General features: G+C 42.1%; 1 long non-coding RNA gene across 1 annotated transcript in view; it reads right to left on the reverse strand.

The window, feature by feature from the left end:
• LOC123745893 (uncharacterized) overlaps window positions 1-20,776 on the reverse strand; it is a 501,838-nt gene that overhangs the window by 474,152 nt on the left and 6,910 nt on the right. Inside the window, exon 2 of the long non-coding RNA XR_006771430.2 lies at window positions 20,435-20,686. This is a non-coding gene — a long non-coding RNA (uncharacterized lncRNA). The remainder of the gene's footprint in view (window positions 1-20,434; window positions 20,687-20,776) is intronic.

Raw genomic sequence — 20,776 nt, forward strand, 5'->3', positions numbered from 1 at the left:
TTCATTTTTCTCTAAGTTCATTTATTGATTTTATAATAGCAATAAACATGCCATATTTGCAAAATAAAATTTGGGAACTTTGAACATTTGTATTAGGAAAACTAAAGATGTTTTGGAAATTCTATATCTCAAGGTCCTTTATTATATGCTAATGTGTCAGAAAAGTGTCACAGAATAATTATATCTGAAACGTGTGTTCTGAAGTGTGGACTTGAAACTGTAAAAAACGTTGAAAAAAAAAAAAAAAAAAAAAATCTCCCTTTCTATTTATGCTGCAGTACTGAAACTTGGGACAATTAAAGCACTTTTCATATACAACTAGTCAAATAATATTGGTTGACATTGAACAACTTTGATTCTGACAATCTGACACCCCCTTGGCTACAAGTATCTCTGGCAGTTCGGCTTGTATAGGGATCTAGATGAAGTAAAGTGTAAAGTGTGTGGACAAAGACAAAGACGGCCCAAGATATGATGGATTACATCACGCAGAAGTGCAAGGACGCAGCAAACAAGTTTGTCCCAGTCCAAAAGGAAAACAGAGAAATGAAGATGAGAAACCCATGGTTTAATCAGAGATGTAGGCTAGCTAAGCAGCAAAGTAAAAGGGCATGGAGAAACTATAGGAATAACAGGACACTGGAGAGCAGGGAAAGATACCAGAATGCCATGAATGAATATGTCAGGATGAGAAGAGAGGCAGAAAGACAATACGAAAATGACATCGCGAGCAAGGCAAAGACTCAGCCTAAATTGTTGCATAGCCACATAAGGGGAAAAACAACAGTAAAGGAACAGGTTATGAGATTAAGGATAGGGGCGGAAGGATTCACTACAAATGACAAGGAAGTGTGTGAGGAATTGAATAAGAAATTCCAGGAGGTCTTCACCTTAGAGCAAGGAGAAATTCCAGAGGTAAGTGAGGGAATAGCTAACCAGGAACCACTGGAAGAGTTTGAGATTACCAGTGGGGAAGTAAGGAAGTGTTTACTAGAGTTGGACGTGACGAAGGCTGTAGGCCCAGATGGAATCTCCCCTTGGGTTCTAAAGGAAGGAGCAAGAGAACTGTGCCTACCACTCTCCATAGTGCATAACAAATCACTGGCAACAGGGGAACTGCCAGATATTTGGAAAGCAGCTAACGTAGTCCCGATATACAAGAAAGGGGATAGACAGGAGGCACTAAACTACAGGCCAGTGTCCCTAACCTGCGTACCATGCAAGCTGATGGAGAAGATTGTGCGAAAAAAACTAGTGGAGCATCTGGAGCGAAGGAACTTTGTAACACAGCATCAACATGGGTTCAGGGATGGCAGGTCCTGCCTCACAGGGTTACTTGAATTCTACGACCAGGCAACAAAAATACGGCAAGAAAGAGAAGGGTGGGCAGACTGCATATTTTTGGATTGTCAGAAAGCCTTTGACACAGTGCCACACAAGAGGCTAGTGAAAAAACTGGAGATGCAGGCTGGAGTGAAAGGGAAGGTACTCCGTTGGATACAGGAGTACCTAAGTAACAGGAGACAACGAGTCAGTGTGAGGGGTGAGGTCTCAGATTGGCGAGACGTCACAAGTGGAGTCCCGCAGGGGTCAGTCCTTGGACCTATACTGTTTCTGGTATATGTAAATGATCTCCCAGAGGGTATAGATTCGTTCCTCTCAATGTTTGCCGATGATGCAAAAATTATGAGGAGGATTGAAACAGAGGATGATAGTAGGAGGCTACAAGATGACCTGGATAGACTGAGTGAATGGTCCAACAAATGGCTGTTGAAGTTCAACCCGAGTAAATGCAAAGTAATGAAACTAGGCAGTGGAAACAGGAGGCCAGGCACAGGATACAGAATAGGAGATGAAGTACTTAATGAAACAGACAGAGAAAGATCTAGGAGTTGATATCACACCAAACCTGTCTCCTGAAGCCCACATAAAGAGAATAACGTCTGCGGCATATGCGAGGCTGGCTAACATCAGAACGGCGTTCAGGAACCTGTGTAAGGAATCATTCAGAATCTTGTACACCACATATGTAAGACCAATCCTGGAGTATGCGGCCCCAGCATGGAGCCCGTACCTTGTCAAGCACAAGACGAAGCTGGAAAAAGTCCAAAGGTATGCTACTAGACTAGTCCCGGAACTAAGAGGCATGAGTTATGAGGAAAGGCTGCGGGAAATGCACCTTACGACACTGAAAGACAGAAGAGTAAGGGGGGACATGATCACAACCTACAAAATCCTCAGGGGAATCGACCGGGTAAACAAGGATGAACTATTCAACACTGGTGGGACGCGAACAAGGGGACACAGGTGGAAGCTGAGTACCCAAATGAGCCACAGAGACGTTAGAAAGAACTTTTTCCGTGTCAGAGTAGTTAGTAAATGGAATGCATTAGGAAGTGATGTGGTGGAGGCTGACTCCATACACAGTTTCAAATGTAGATATGATAGAGCCCAATAGGCTCAGGAATCTGTACACCAGTTGATTGACGGTTGAGAGGCGGGACCAAAGAGCCAGAGCTCAACCCCCGCAAGCACAATTAGGTGAGTACAATTAGGTGAGTACACACACAGTACCGAGCCCAGTAGGCTCAGGAATCTGTACACCAGTTGATTGACAGTTGAGAGGCGGGACCAAAGAGCCAAAGCTCAACCCCCGCAAGCACAATTAGGCGAGTACAATTAGGTGAGCACACACTTTTGTGTTCACGCTCGAAGACAGAAGTTAGGGGGGACATGATCGCCACATACAAGAATCTTAAAGGAATTGATAGGGTAGATGAAGACAGGCTAGGTAACACAAGGGGCACACGCACTAGGGGACACAGGTGGAAACTGAGAACCGAAATGAGCCACAGAGATATTAGAAAGAACTTTTTTAGTGTCAGTAGATGACAAATGGAATGGATTAGGAAGTGATGTGGTGGAGGCTGACTCCACACATAGTTTCAAGTGTAGATATGATAGAGCCCAGTAGGCTCAGGAACAAGTACATCAGTTGATTGACACTTGAAAGGCAGGATTAAAAAGCCAGACCTCAACCCCCGCAAGCACATCTAGGTGAGTACACACATGCGCACACGTGTGTTGAGAGGTGGGACCAAAGAGCCAAAGCTCAACCCCCGCAAGCACAACTAGGCGAGTACACACACAAACACAAGGGGGCCTGGTAGCCTGGTGGATAGCGCGCAGGACTTAATTCTGTGGTGCGGGTTCGATTCCCGCACGAGGCAGAAACAAATGGGCAAAGTTTCTTTCACCCTGAATGCCCCTGTTACCTAGCAGTAAATAGGTACCTGGGAGTTAGTCAGCTGTCACGGGCTGCTTCCTGGGGTGTGTGTGGTGTGGGAAAAAAATAGTAAACAGTTGATTGGCAGTTGAGAGACGGGCCGAAAGAGCAAAGCTCAACCCCCGCAAACACAACAAGGTGAATACAACTAGGTGAATGCCCACAATCAGAACAACCTTCAGGAACCCGTGTAAGGAATCATTCAGAACCTTGTACAAAGCATATGTAAGACCAATCCTGGAGTATGCGGCCCCAGCATGGAGCCCGTACCTTGTCAAGCACAAGACGAAGCTGGAAAAAGTTCAGAGGTATGCCACTAGGCTAGTCCCAGAACTAAGAGGCATGAGTTACGAGGAAAGGCTGCGTGAAATGCACCTCACGACACTGGAAGACAGAGTGTTAGAGGGGACATTATCACCACATACAAGATTCTCAGAGGAACTGATAGAATAGATAACGACAGACTATTTACCACATGGGGCACACGCACAAAGGGACACAGGTGGAAGCCGAGTACCCAAATGAGCCACAGGGACGTTAGAAAGAACTTTTTCGGTTGCAGAGTAGTTAGTAAATGGAATGCACTAGGAAGTGATGTGGTGGAGGCTGACTCCATACAGTTTCAAATGTAGATATGATAGAGCCCAGTAGGCTCAAGAATCTGTACACCAGTTGATTGACAGTTGAGAGGCGGGACCAAAGAGCCAGAGCTCCACCCCCCCCCCCCCGCAAGCACAACTAGGTTATTACACAACTCACATCGATTTACTTATAAATTGTCTTTTATCAAACTATATTTCGCTTTATACATTATAAATCTTGTCAATTACCTATATATACATTTTATATTTTTGAAAACAAATATCTAGGAAAATAAACTAACAAACCTTGCCAGAAAAATCTTAATCACCTGATAAATAATAAAGAAAAACGATAATTCAAGGTACAAACCAATATAGTTCGCCTTTTAATAATAAAATATAATCGTAATCTTGACAAATTTAATGATCTCAATGAGGCAAAAGTTTGAAAAATATTTCCGCCACTCGCAGGAAAATATCCTCAATCTTTACAATTATGTTTTTCCTGAACTGTGGAATTTAACGCGTTACTTTTTCGTTCATTGTTTCCCGAGAGCTTATGAGTCATATATATATTATATATATATCATATATGTTGTGTGTAAATCATGAAAGTTAACACGTGATGAAAAATGTGACAGTCAGACCACGGAGGAAGAATTGAAACAGGAATTTCCTTAAGTACTTTCGTGTTGAATAATACATCTTCAGAATGGTATGTTATATATATATTTTATATTATATATATATATATATATATATATATATATATATAATATATATATATATATATATATATTATATATATATATATATATTATATATACATATAATATATATATATATTATATATATATATATATATATATATATATATATATATATATATATATATATATATATATATATATATATATATATATATATATATATATTAGTTTATTTTGGTAGCAGTCTTTCCTGTAGACATATATTAAATATGACCGAAAAAGTAAGATTAATAATTCTAACACGAATTTTCTCAATCTTTCGTACATTTCTTTTCACTGTTGGAGGTAATTCAAAATTTTGGAGAATTGATTTTTGAATTATCTCCAACAGTGAAAAGAAATGTACGAAAGATTGAGAAAATTCGTGTTAGAATTATTAATCTTACTTTTTCGGTCATATTTAATAATATATATATATATATATATATATATATATATATATATATATATATATATATATATATATATATATATATATATATATATATATTGTATATATACTGGGTCTTAATATATACATATATATATGTATATATATTATATATAATATATATATATATATTATATTATATATATAATGTATATATATATATATACACATATATATATAATATATATACATATATATAATATATATACATAATATATACATTATATATATTATATAATATATATTATATATAATATATATTATATATAATATATAATATATATATTATATAATATACATTATATATATATTATATAATATATATATATATTATAATGTGTGTATATCACGAAAATAAACACGTGATTAAGAATGTGACAATGTCAGACCACGAAGGAAAAATGAAACAGGAAATTTCCTTAAGTACTTTCGTATATTAAATACATCTTCAGAAGGTGTTCATCTTCACCTTCTGAAGATGTATTTAATATACGAAAGTACTTAAGGAAATTTCCTGTTTCATTTTTCCTTCGTGGTCTGACATTGTCATATATTATAATATAAATTATATTATATATAATATATATAATATATTATATACATTATATATAATATATATATTATATATTATATTATATATAATATATTATATATTATATATAATATATATATAATATATTATATACATTATATATATATATATATATATATATATATATATATATATTAAATATTATATTATATATAATATATATATAATATATATTATATAATATATATATATATTATATAATATATAATATTATATAATATATAATATTATATAATATATAATATTATATATATAATATTATATAATATATAATATTATATAATATATAATATTATATAATATATATTGTATAATATATTATATATATTATATTATATATAATATATATATAATATATATTATATAATATATATATATTATATAATATATAATATTATATAATATATATTATATAATATATTATATAATATATATTATATATAATATATATTATAATATATTATATATGATATATTATATATAATATATATTATATTATATATATTATATATAATATATATTATATATATTATATATATTATATATAATATATATATTATATATATTATATATAATATATATTATATATATTATATATGATATTATAATATATATTATATGACATTATATATGATATATATATATTATATGACTATATATATATATATATATATATATATATATAATATATATATATATATGTATATTATATATATATATATATATACATTATATATTTTATAATATATATAATATATATTATATATATTCTTCTACAAGGCTATGGGTCCCCACATTTGCACCAGATGTTCTTCCCTCAACTTTTTGTAATGTTCAACTGTAATTGTTGAATTCAAACAAATTCAAATTCAACAGTAATTAGGTTTGTCCATCGGCCCTTAAATACTTAACTTTTTTCCTTTACTGTGAATTTTAACTTGCAGTTATGTACATATGGGTTGCAGTTAATCTACTTATCTTACATTCAAATTTTATAAAATACCAAATTGTTACTTTACTTGTTGCAATCTTTACTAATTAGGCTAGTTCCCAGCCAAGCATATTTACAGTTATTAACTACAGGTTATACATTATCGTTTTGTTTAGTTATTTCACTTATGTTATATTATACTTATGTCCTATAATTTATCATTTAACTTTCTACTTATATACTGCAGATTATACTGTTATTTATATTAATGAAATTTTACTTTTTTGTTAATTGAATAATTAAATACAAATTTTCAACCCAGCACGAGTAGCCATCACCCTACCCACAAATGGCCAAACATTGCCAAATTTTAAGACCCAGCTTGGATCTTACAAATCAGAACAAATGGGGAGACCTTTGACAAGCCGCAAGCTACCTGCCCTCCACTAGACTATCAGTAACCCTCACGTAAATCATGTATAGCTTTCAACAAAATGCCACAGCATTCTCTAATACATTCTTGGTGAAACAACCAATGAAGCAATATGTATTGTTTGCTCATTAGAACTGTAATCGTTTTACGAAGCAAATAACTTTTTCGCTTAACATTTATCATATGGCAGTGCATGTTAAACTAATCTTCAAATGGCAATGAATTACACGCATAATTTGATTGAACATTTGCCATATTTTTAGTCTCTCGTAATACACATACTATTATCTACTGAATATTGAGGTGTAATTACGTCTTGATACCATTACTCGTATAAAGTATAACAAATATCACAAATATAAATGTTTGCAACCACTTTTAACATGAAAAAATGTTGTGTGTGTGTTGTTGATTGAGGTGCGAGGACGATGGCGGGAGCGTTTTGTGTGACATAACGTTGTTTGCCTGGACAGCCAAATGTCAATACGTAAAATTATCATACGTTATATGGTTTACATAAAAGGTCAATAAACAAGCACAAGAGTAGAGCAATCTCCCTTTTTCACTAATCTACATATATTAATTTGTATTCACTTCTCTTCATTATTTTCCCTTAGATAGCAGCGCGAGACTCGCCGTTGCAAAGCGCCTATTTTTCCATAATCAAAACGAATAATACGACAACAAAAGCAGCGTTGCCATTTTGTACTTTCCAAGAAACTAAGGCGGGGGGGGGGTAAAGTAATACTTTACCTTGACTGTACAACATATATAGTATTATTAGGCATCCATCAGTCTCAGGAGACTAGGGAGTTGTGCTCTGGTTGTCGGTCTGAGCGGCCTCTCCAGAGCGCAAAGCCAGGGTAGGTTGATATGGAGAAGCTGTCACCCATGCAGCAGGTCCCTCCCCCTCTCCATGGCGTTTGTTTCACTTTCATTAAACAAAATCATATATACTATAACGGAAGGTGTTATAATTCCATTAGAAAATATTTATATATACTTGAAAATTCCAAACACCCTCTCTGGGATTAGAACCTCTGCCCGCGTGATGCAAAGTCGAGTGCTGTACCACCACACCACAAAAGCATAGAGAGTCTTTAGCACTCATTCAACCCCATGTCCGAGTGCATTCGAGTCGAGTTCATAAAAACTAGGAATCACAGTACACGCGCCAACGTTTTGCCCTAGGTTCGTATCCTGGTCGGAGAGGATTGACCAGGCGCCAGTCCTTAACTATACGCTTCTGTTCACCCAGCAGTAATTGGGTACCTGGTTGATCACCGATTGGCGGGTCGTATTACAGAGGAACTACCGAGTAAGGCTTATCGTAAGTTATTACGATTGCTGCCCGCCCTGGGTAGCATTTTAGTTATTACAAGACTTATCGTAAGTTTTGGGAGGAGAAAGGTCTACTCAGCCTGCTAACAGGAGTCAGAGCCATAAGATAAGGTAATTAAAAGCACTTATCCGTTACGACTATATAGCTTCATGTTAAGAAATAACCCACCTATGTAAAGACAATAAAATGTGCATCCCTAGTCTATAGTAGGAAAAAATATTTTTAATATCTTCGTAATACACTTTGAAATATATTGTTTATATTAATTAATAGGAAATAAACAATATAGTTTGAGTTAGTTATGATCGATTGGTTACATTTTGTTTATTTTAATTTATTTACGGATTGTGGCGTTCTCCCTTCTCCTGTAATTAGAAATTCCTTGAGTTAAAAGTCAAATCAGGAAGCTGAAACTTAAGATCAAATTACCGAGTCGAGGAATAGACTTCGCTTCCCGAGGCTGGGAAAGCTATACCATGGGTGTATACCTACGGTGGTATACTAGAGGTATACTCGAGGTGGTAGCTGAGATGTGGCGTTATGAGTCATGGTATACTAATATATATGAGCGGTGGAAGGTAAGATGTAACAGTTGTATAACAGGAGTTCTAGTGGAGGTATAATAGTACAGTGGTAAACACAATCACTACTAGTATACCAACAGTGGTAAACACAATCACTACTAGTATACCAACAGTGGTAAACACAATCACTACTAGTATACCAACAGTGGTAAACACAATCACTACTAGTATACCAACAGTGGTAAACACAATCACTACTAGTATACCAACAGTGGTAAACTAGTATACCAACAGTGGTAAACACAATCACTACTAGTATACCAACAGTGGTAAACACAATCACTACTAGTATACCAACAGTGGTAAACACAATCACTACTAGTATACCAACAGTGGTATACTAGTAGTAACTATGGAAACTAGGCTCCTAGAGTTAAAAAGTCTAAAGTTAGGCTATTGACGCTTTCAGTCAATGACGTAACCAAACGACTCAACTTTGTCATGCAAAAAACCAATCTATCGTGACAGCTAATTCATCAGCATTTCATCATATTGCAGACTTCACAAAATCATCACCAACTAAAACAACATTTCAGTGTAGCCTCAGTAGCAACACTGCCCTAGTGTTGCAATGTTGAAGAACTGGATTGGAGGCATGATATTGCTTCACTTCGTAATGGGAAAGTGTTTTATATTAAAATATTTAGATACTAATAACTCTAGTAACAGAACTATATATATATATAAAGCTTGAACAATATCAACCTTATCTGAGTTGTAGCGGGTGGCTTGTGACCTCTTATGGAGACTTTCCCGCCCTCCAGTGGGCGCGGCCGACGCTGTCTTTCCCTGCATATTCCCTCTCCTTTGGCACTTAATACCGCCGGACACTGATATATTCTTCTTCTTTGGCACTTAATAAACGAGACTAATGTCCGAAATTATACCGAGATAATTAGGTAAGCGTTGCTAGGGGCCGGAGCGAGGAGCGCGACGTGTGCCCTGCAGGAGCCCCGGCGGGCGAGTCCCGCCCAGACCTGGGGCAGCCCGCCACACGCCGCCCGCGGGTTCCTCTTCCCAATATTTAGTAACTAATTAATTCCCTCTTTATACGGCTCTTATAAGTCTAGTATATTAACAATTAGGTTACATTTGTAGAACTTTTAAATTGGTAATTAATAACAATACTGACAATCAGCTCGTATTGACAGCATTTCTAATCAACTGTATGAAGAACAATATTGTAGCCTAGGATTTCTCTGTGATTTTTCGTTATGGTTCAGAATGTGAACTAATGTGTTGTTTTATTAACATAGAACACATATATGTTCAAGTACAACATTATTCTCCAGGTACTGAGAGTGTGAGTGAATCAATTAGGCACATTTACGGGGCGATAATTAAGGAAAGATAACGGCCATTATCGTGCAGTGGTCAATATGACACTTAGCACACCGCCTGACAGCGGGAGAACACTCACCTTGGCCGCCATCATTGATCGCTAATTTGAATGTTTGAATATAACAGTGGAAAATATCCACAGTGGTGGCTGATCTATATACCAGTGGTGATTAGTATACCACAGGTATACCTCCACTGGTATACCACCTCCACTGGTACAGTGGAGGTGGTATACTACTAGTGGAAGCTGGGGTAGCATATTAGCATTGAGGTAGCTTCCACTACTAGTGGAAGCTGAGGTAGCATTGGTATAATATACCATTAGTGGTATATCAGTGGGTATAACTAAGGAATAAGGCTTTAGGGGTCTCAGTAGTACAGTCGGATTCGTTCTCGACACAAACTCGAACTCAGAGTTCAAATCCCCGGGGGGGGCAGAAATGGTTGAGCCCGTGTCCCATCACCTAATGCACCTGTTCACCTAGCAGTAAATAGGTACCAAGGATTTAACTTGCTGTTATGCTTCATCGTAGGGGCAGTAGTATGACCTGGGGGGGGGGGACCTCGATATAAGCCTAACATGTGTATATGCACTGGCTGCCTGTCCCCCGATAAATTGAATTATTAAATAATGAATTATAACAGTGGTGATAAATGATGTACACAGGTAGTGGTAGCTGCGGTATACCAGTGGTGGTAGGTGAGGTATACCAGTGGTGGTAGCTGAGGTATACCAGTGGTGGTAGGTGAGGTATACCAGTGGTGGTAGCTGAGGTATACCAGTGGTGGTAGCTGAGGTATACCAGTGGTGGTAGCTGAGGTATACCAGTGGTGGTAGCTGAGGTATACCAGTGGTGGTAGGTGAGGTATACCAGTGGTGGTAGCTGAGGAATACCAGTGGTGGTAGGTGAGGTATACCAGTGGTGGTAGCTGAGGTATACCAGTGGTGGTAGCTGTGGTATACCAGTGATGGTAGCTGTGGTATACCAGTGGTGGTAGCTGTGGTATACCAGTGGTGGTAGCTGCGGTATACCAGTGGTGGTAGCTGAGGTATACCAGTGGTGGTAGCTGAGGTATACCAGTGGTGGTAGCTGAGGTATACCAGTGGTGGTAGCTGAGGTATACCAGTGGTGGTAGCTGCGGTATACCAGTGGTGGTAGCTGAGGTATACCAGTGGTGGTAGCTGAGGTATACCAGTGGTGGTAGCTGCGGTATACCAGTGGTGGTAGCTGAAGTATACCAGAGGTGGTAGCTGACGTATACCAATGGCGGTACCTGTGGTATACCAGTGGTGGTAGCTGAGGTATACCAGTGGTGGTAGCTGCGGTATAGCAGTGGTGGTAGCTGTGGTATACCAGTGGTGGTAGCTGAGGTATACCAGTGGTGGTAGCTGCGGTATACCAGTGGTGGTAGGTGAGGTATACCAGTGGTGGTAGCTGAGGTATACCAGTGGTGGTAGGTGAGGTATACCAGCGGTGGTAGCTGAGGTATACCAGTGGTGGTAGCTGTGGTATACCAGTGATGGTAGCTGTGGTATACCAGTGGTGGTAGCTGTGGTATACCAGTGGTGGTAGCTGCGGTATACCAGTGGTGGTAGCTGAGGTATACCAGTGGTGGTAGCTGAGGTATACCAGTGGTGGTAGCTGAGGTATACCAGTGGTGGTAGCTGAGGTATACCAGTGGTGGTAGCTGCGGTATACCAGTGGTGGTAGCTGAGGTATACCAGTGGTGGTAGCTGAGGTATACCAGTGGTGGTAGCTGAGGTATACCAGTGGTGGTAGCTGCGGTATACCAGTGGTGGTAGCTGAAGTATACCAGAGGTGGTAGCTGACGTATACCAATGGCGGTACCTGTGGTATACCAGTGGTGGTAGCTGAGTTATACCAGTGGTGGTAGCTGAGGTATACCAGTGGTGGTAGCTGAGGTATACCAGTGGTGGTAGCTGCGGTATACCAGTGGTGGTAGCTGTGGTATACCAGTGGTGGTAGCTGAGTTATACCAGTGGTGGTAGCTGAGGTATACCAGTGGTGGTAGCTGCGGTATACCAGTGGTGGTACCTGTGGTATACCAGTGGTGGTAGCTGAGTTATACCAGTGGTGGTAGCTGAGGTATACCAGTGGTGGTAGCTGAGGTATACCAGTGGTGGTAGCTGAGGTATACCAGTGGTGGTAGCTGAGGTATACCAGTGGTGGTAGCTGCGGTATACCAGTGGTGGTAGCTGAGGTATACCAGTGGTGGTAGCTGAGGTATACCAGTGGTGGTAGCTGCGGTATAGCAGTGGTGGTAGCTGTGGTATACCAGTGGTGGTAGCTGAGGTATACCAGTGGTGGTAGCTGCGGTATACCAGTGGTGGTAGCTGAGGTATACCAGTGGTGGTAGCTGTGGTATAGCAGTGGTGGTAACTGTGGTATACCAGTGGTGGTAGCTGAGGTATACCAGTGATGGTAGCTGTGGTATACCAGTGGTGGTAGCTGTGGTATACCAGTGGTGGTAGCTGCGGTATACCAGTGGTGGTAGCTGAGATATACCAGTGGTGGTAGCTGACGTATACCAATGGCGGTACCTGTGGTATACCAGTGGTGGTAGCTGAGGTATACCAGTGGTGGTAGCTGCGGTATACCAGTGGTGGTAGCTGAGGTATACCAGTGGTGGTAGCTGTGGTATACCAGTGGTGGTAGCTGTGGTATACCAGTGGTGGTAACTGTGGTATACCAGTGGTGGTAGCTGAGGTATACCAGTGATGGTAGCTGTGGTATACCAGTGGTGGTAGCTGCGGTATACCAGTGGTGGTAGCTGAGGTATACCAGTGGTAGTAGCTGCGGTATACCAGTGGTGGTAGCTGAGGTATACCAGTGGTAGTAGCTGAGATATACCAGTGGTGGTAGCTGAGGTATACCAGTGGTGGTAGCTGAGATATACCAGTGGTGGTAGCTGCGGTATACCAGTGGTGGTAGCTGCGGTATACCAGTGGTGGTAGCTGCGGTATACCAGTGGTGGTAGCTGAGATATACCAGTGGTGGTAGCTGAGATATATATATTTGAGAAGAACTTCACATTTTCACATTAAGCCTGTAAGTGATCAAATTTATGCAGGTGTGGAAGAGAACAAGTTGAGGTGTGGATGTGAAGGAGGCAGTAACCCCACAGCCACACTCAGGACCAAACAAGCCTCAGGGCCAGATCAAGTGTTTGCCGGGGTGCTTAACGAATGTAAAGAGGAGCTTAGCGAGCCCTTGTCTGGTATATTTATTCAATCACTAGAGTCGTAAAGAGTTCCGGAATTCGTGGAAGGTTGCAAATTTTGTGTCGATTTTGTAAAAGAGAGATGAATCACTTGCGTGAAACAATTGTTTAATTTGCTTAACATCTATTGTATAAAAATTGATTGAGTCGATAATGGCAAAAGCTATTATTCACTTCTCCAAAAATATAGATTAATACAGGATTCATAACATGGTTTTACTAGGGACAGCTCGTGTTTATCAAATTTGCTTTCATTCTATTACAGTATATTTCAGGCAGATGATAGCAGAAAGGCTTGTGTCACTCGATATCCTGACGTCAGCAAAGCCTTTTATAGTGCCTCATGAGAGACTCATTCAAAAGTCAGAATCCCATGGTATTGAAGGTGTCTTAACTTGGATTAAGTTCTGGTTATTAACAGTAAATTGGAGAATTAGTACAAGTTAAGTCTGAGTGGAAGATCATTGTGTGTCGTGTGTGGCCAAGGACTGTCTTGAACCCTGTCGGGAGCCGGTCGGCCGAGCGGACAGCACGCTGGACTTGTAATCCTGTGGTCCTGGGTTCGATCCCAGGCGCCGGCGAGAAACAATGGGCAGAGTTTCTGTCACCCTATGCCCCTGTTACCTAGCAGTAAAATAGGTACCTGGGTGTTAGTCAGCTGTCACGGGCTGCTTCCTGGGGGTGGAGGTCTGGTCGAGGACGGGGCCGCGGGGACACTAAAAAGCCCCGAAATCATCTCAAGATAAGCTTTCTGTTTAAACCCACCTATATCTATAAATCAGAATGTCTCTTTCTGTCTGTCTGCTCGACGTTGGAAGACATACGCTTATGGCTAGCCTCACCCAATTTTTTATAGTAAATACTTTTAGGTATGTGCCGAACATGGCTGGGTCAGGGTTGACACCAATGAAACGAGTACCACATCTATGACATGATGCAGAGGGACTCCAGTGAACCTCCTGGTGACAGTGGGACCAGCTGGACCTTAAAACACATTCTGAAACAATAATTAAATAAAAATTATTTTTACCACATAGTAAAACATTATGCACATATGTCCTTAAAATTGTCAAAATAATTCTACCTGTCAAAATTTGGCCGCAAGAGGCACATATATGAGTTGATGATGTCATCAGCAACACAACGCTACCCCCCCCACCCCCCTGGCAACACAGGAAGAGTACCCCCCCCCCCCTCCTTGACTGCACGGATACAGCACCACCGAGCTCAATCCTCTCTCTCCATCCCAGAGTAACAGAGAGACAAAGAAGGAAAGGCTATGACAGCATGCCATAGCCTTTCATAGTCAATACTCCCTGAGTATTGACAGGGATAGAGACACGAACAGAAACATAGACAGAAGTGTAGACAAAGAAACATAACAATAGACAGAGACAATAGAGAGATATATACAGACACAGACAGAGAGTCAAGTTGACAGACACAGACAGAGAGTCAAGTTGACAGACACAGACAGAGAGTCAAGTTGACAGACACAGACAGAGAGTCAAGTTGACAGACGCAGACAGAGTCAAGTTGACAGACGCAGACAGAGAGTCAAGTTGACAGACAAATAGACAGAGAGTCAAGCTGACAGACAAATAGACAGAATGAGACGGAGAGAGAGCAGGTGCTCTCTTACCCGTCCTGAACATGGTGAGGGGTTGTGAACTGCTCAAGTGGTTGAGCAGTTCACTCAAGCCTGACACAAGGGAGTGATGTTCATGCTGCCGGTGAGAGAGTGTTGAGCACCTCCAGTGAGTGTTGAGCACCTCCAGTGAGTGTTGAGCACCTCCAGTGAGTGTTGAGCACCTCCAGTGAGTGTTGAGCACCTCCAGTGAGTGTTGATCACCTCCAGTGAGTGTTGATCACCTCCAGTGAGTGTTGAGCACCTCCAGTGAGTGTTGAGCACCTCCAGTGAGTGTTGAGCACCTCCAGTGAGTGTTGAGCACCTCCAGTGAGTGTTGAGCACCTCCAGTGAGTGTTGAGCACCTCCAGTGAGTGTTGAGCACCTCCAGTGAGTGTTGAGCACCTCCAGTGAGTGTTGATCACCTCCAGTGAGTGTTGAGCACCTCCAGTGAGTGTTGAGCACCTCCAGTGAGTGTTGAGCACCTCCAGTGAGTGTTGAGCACCTCCAGTGAGTGTTGAGCACCTCCAGTGAGTGTTGAGCACCTCCAGTGAGTGTTGAGCACCTCCAGTGAGTGTTGATCACCTCCAGTGAGTGTTGATCACCTCCAGTGAGTGTTGAGCACCTCCAGTGAGTGTTGAGCACCTCCAGTGAGTGTTGAGCACCTCCAGTGAGTGTTGAGCACCTCCAGAGAGTGTTGAGCACCTCCAGTGAGTGTTGAGCACCTCCAGTGAGTGTTGAGCACCTCCAGAGAGTGTTGAACACCTCCAGTGAGAGTGTTGAGCACCTCCAGTGAGAGTGTTGAGCACCTCCAGTGAGTGTTGAGCACCTCCAGAGAGTGTTGAGCACCTCCAGTGAGTGTTGAGCATCTCCAGTGAGTGTTGAGCACCTCCAGTGAGTGTTGAGCACCTCCAGTGAGTGTTGAGCACCTCCAGTGAGTGTTGAGCACCTCCAGTGAGAGTGTTGAGCACCTCCAGTGAGTGTTGAGCACCTCCAGTGAGTGTTGAGCACCTCCAGTGAGAGTGTTGAGCACCTCCAGTGAGTGTTGAGCACCTCCAGTGAAAGTGTTGAGCACCTCCAGTGAGTGTTGAGCACCTCCAGTGAGTGTTGAGCACCTCCAGTGAGTGTTGAGCACCTCCAGTGAGAGTGTTGAGCACCTCCAGTGAGTGATGAGCACCTCCAGTGAGAGTGTTGAGCACCTCCAGTAAGTGTTGAGCACCTCCAGTGAGTGTTGAGCACCTCCAGTGAGAGTGTTCAGCACCTCCAGTGAGTGTTGAGCACCTTTAGTGAGTGTTGAGCACCTCCAGTGAGAGTGTTGAGCACCTCCAGTGAGTGTTGAGCACCTCCAGTGAGTGTTGAGCACCTCCAGTGAGTGTTGAGCACCTCCAGTGAGTGTTGAGCACCTCCAGTGAGTGTTGAGCACCTCCAGTGAGTGTTGAGCACCTCCAGTGAGTGTTGAGCACCTCCAGTGAGTGTTGAGCACCTCCAGTGAGAGTGTTGAGCACCTCCAGTGAGAGTGTTGAGCACCTCCAGTGAGTGTTGAGCACCTCCAGTGAGAGTGTTGAGTACCTCCAGTGAGTGTTGAGTACCTCCAGTGAGTGTTGAGCACCTCCGGTGAGTGTTGAGCACCTCCAGTGAGTGTTGAGCACCTCCAGTGAGAGTGTTGAGCACCTCCAGTGAGTGTTGAGCACCTCCAGTGACAGTGTTGAGCACCTCCAGTGAGTGTTGAGCACCTCCAGTGAGTGTTGAGCACCTCCAGTGAGTGTTGAACACCTCCAGTGAGTGTTGAGCACCTCCAGTGACAGTGTTGAGCACCTCCAGTGAGTGTTGAGCACCTCCAGAGACAGTGTTGAGCACCTCCAGTGAGTGTTGAGCACCTCCAGTGAATGTTGAGCACCTCCAGTGAGTGTTGAGCACCTCCAGTGACAGTGTTGAGCACCTCCAGTGAGTGTTGAGCACCTCCAGTGACAGTGTTGAGCACCTCCAGTGACAGTGTTGAGCACCTCCAGTGAGTGTTGAGTACCTCCAGTGAGTGTTGAGCACCTCCAGTGAGTGTTGAGCACCTCCAGTGAGTGTTGAGCACCTCCAGTGACAGTGTTGAGCACCTCCAGTGACAGTGTTGAGCACCTCCAGTGAGTGTTGAGCACCTCTAGTGAGTGTTGAGCACCTCCAGTGACAGTGTTGAGCACCTCCAGTGAGTGTTGAGCACCTCCAGTGACAGTGTTGAGCACCTCCAGTGAGTGTTGAGCACCTCCAGTGAGTGTTGAGCACCTCCAGTGAGTGTTGAGCACCTCCAGTGAGTGTTGAGCACCTCCAGTGACAGTGTTGAGCACCTCCAGTGAGTGTTGAGCACCTCCAGTGAGTGTTGAGCACCTCCAGTGAGTGTTGAGCACCTCCACCTCAACACTCACACTCAGCTGCCACATTCTTAAATGATTTATTATCTATATAGACAGAGACAAAGGGACAGGGAGACAGAGATAAAAATACCAACACCCAAGAGACACAGAGAGGCGACCCGGGCACCGCCGAGTACCCCCGTTAGTGTATTTATATATTTGCATAATAACACACTTTATTTTGTTATTAGGTAATAAGAGCCAGATAAATGTTAAATATTGGCAATTAAAGGAATTTTAAGCAGAATACAACTCTCAAAATTTTGTGTGGTGAAAATGTTAAGTGAATAAGTCAGAGTTGTGAGCAGCTGTGAGGATATCAACAGTGTTGCTAGTGAGAGGAGGGGCGATATCGACGCTATCTTTTATAATAGAAGGCATGAGTGTGTTACGACCAGTAACAGAACCAGACAATGTGACGAGGTCGTTACCTGACTTACACTTAACTTCACTTCAGTAACATTTGGCAAGTTACTCAACCCGCCCGCCTATTAGAGCCTCGCATTTTAACGTATACTCTACCTAAGCCCCACAATTGTCGTACTAGAAAATGGAAGCGGCTCGTAAAAGTGACATACTGTCCCGTTTTCTGTTTTGGGTCATCTGGTAGGTTAGGATAAGGGCACTTTAGTACGACAGTCTCTTGACGTTGGGAGACAACAGAAGCACGGAATGAGTTACTAAAACTGAGCCACTACTGCTATATTCAGCCTTTAAACTCTCAGACGAACACGTAAAACTTTTCCCTCAACACTATATTACTAAACTGTTTAAACTGTCAGACCGTCCGGCCTAGTGTGCAGGCAGCTACAGAACTATTTCTGTGAATCTAAGCTACTGGAAGACATCCTAACAATCTGATCTAAATTTGCTTGACCTTTTTACTATTTTCAATTGAATCTTTAATACCTGGTTGATGGGGTTCTGGGAGTTCTTCTACTCCCCAAGCCCGAGGCCAGGCTTGACTTGTGAGAGTTTGCTCCACCAGGCTGTTGCTTGGAGCTGCCCGCAGGCTCACATACCCATCACAGCCCGGTTGGTCCAGCACTCATTGAAGAAAACAATCTTGTTTTCTATTGAAGATGTCCACGGTTGTTCCGGCAATATTTCTTATACTCACTGGGAGGATGTTGAACAACCGCGGACCTCTGATGTTCATACAGTGTTCTCTGATTGTGCCTATGGCACCTCTGCTCTTCACTGGTTCTATTCTACATTTTCTTCCATATCGTTCACTCCAGTACGTTGTTATTTTACTGTGTAGATTTGGGACCTGTCCCTCCAGTATTTTCCACATGTATATTATTTGGCATCTCTCTCGTCTCCTTTCTAGTGAGTACATTTGGAGAGCTTTGAGATGATCCATCTCGACGAGCAACCCGTCCTCTTAAAAATAACGTCACTTTTGGCTCGTATGGGCGGCGCTATGGCCAAATTTGGACGTAATTTGAAATGAAATCGACTCACAAAAGTGACGTTCTGTTCCGTTTTCTGTTTGAGTCGTCCGGCCCACGCGGAGAGGCTCGAGCTTTAATGACTCGCCTCCGGTTCAGTGTAGCAGTGAACGTTGCGGTGCAAACTTTTGTCAACCGCATTAGCAGTGCCATCATTCTCAGGCCGCCTAGTTTATTATTCTCAAGCTCTTAGTTGAAATATATTTACTAGAATCTGTAACTTATATTCTTGTATTAAGCTGATCATCTGTCCTGTGTGGCAGTGAATATGAGCAGCATCCTCACTGTCCTGTGTGGCAGTGAATATGAGCAGCATCCTCACTGTCCTGTGTGGCAGTGAATATGAGCAGCATCCTCACTGTCCTGTGTGGCAGTGAATATGAGCAGCATCCTCACTGTCCTGTGTGGCAGTGAATATGAGCAGCATCCTCACTGTCCTGTGTGGCAGTGAATATGAGCCGTATCCTCACTGTCCTGTGTGGCAGTGAATATGAGCAGCATCTTCACTTAATGATGGCTTCCACCAACAGTGCTGGGTGGGCCAACGTAGCAGTGCTATTTTGGTTATACGAGCGGTGTTAGTTGACTTATATCAGTGGTGTTAGTGAGGCTATACCAGTGGTGTTGGTTATACCAGTGGTGTTGGTTATACCAGTGGTGATGGTGAGGCTACACCAGCAGTGTTTGGTTATACCAGCAGTGTTGGTTGGGTTATACCAACAGTGTTGGTTGGGTTATACCAGCAGTGTTGGTTGGGTTATACCAACAGTGTTGGTTGGGTTATACCAACAGTGTTGGTTGGGTTATACCAACAGTGTTGGTTGGGTTATACCAGCAGGTTAAGGTATGCTATACAAGTGAGATGAGTAGTGGTGTTACACCAGCCAGGAAGGTATGTGAAGGATGTCTTCGTAGAAGACATCCACAAGCCAACATACAACTGAACACTCCACACCCAAGAGGGATTCGAACCCAGACAGCCAGGAGCACTATGCAACTAGCGTACCTGGTACCTTAACCAGTTGCATATATGCTTGGGGACCATTCAAGCTTGTTTGCATTTGTGTTGCTCCCGTGGCCCCACAAAGTGAGGTGATTTGATGAAATAACTATACCCAAGCTTACCACCAAGTGCCGTCGGGACGGTGGGGAAATAGCCTCGGTTACCAATATCTTTTGTACGGTCATGGTTGGTCGAGTGGATAAGGTACCAGGTGCGCCAGTTGCATAGTGCTCCTGGCTGTCTATATATCTTCTCCTACCCCCCCCCCCCCGCCATCCATCAACAGTCAGTTACAACGAAAAGGTATTAACCTTTTCACACACACACACACACACACACACACACACACACACACACACACACACACACACACACACACACACACACACACACACACACACACACACACACAACTTACCAGCAAACAGGTTGGGTCGTCAGCAAGACAAAACCGGTTCAAGAGCGTCCGTGAGTCCGCGGTAGCACTACACCAATACAATAGGGGGGTGGGTGGGGGGGGGGGTAGTATAGGGATAGGGGAAGGGGGAGAAGAGGTCACGTGATGTATGATGTATATACACACACTGTATAACTTCACCCGGTCGTTGACAACACTGTTGGTTGGCTTCGTTAGCTTGCTCGGCCCCGGAGAGAGCGGACGTTGGTAACACTGTGGGAGCCGTTGGTCAGTGGGAACAAACACAAGAACTTGGCCGGGGACAAGTGAAGTGAAACAACTAAACAAAACACGACAAATAAA

This window comes from Procambarus clarkii, chromosome 88, assembly GCF_040958095.1.
Source record: "Procambarus clarkii isolate CNS0578487 chromosome 88, FALCON_Pclarkii_2.0, whole genome shotgun sequence".
Lineage (NCBI taxonomy): Eukaryota > Metazoa > Arthropoda > Malacostraca > Decapoda > Cambaridae > Procambarus > Procambarus clarkii.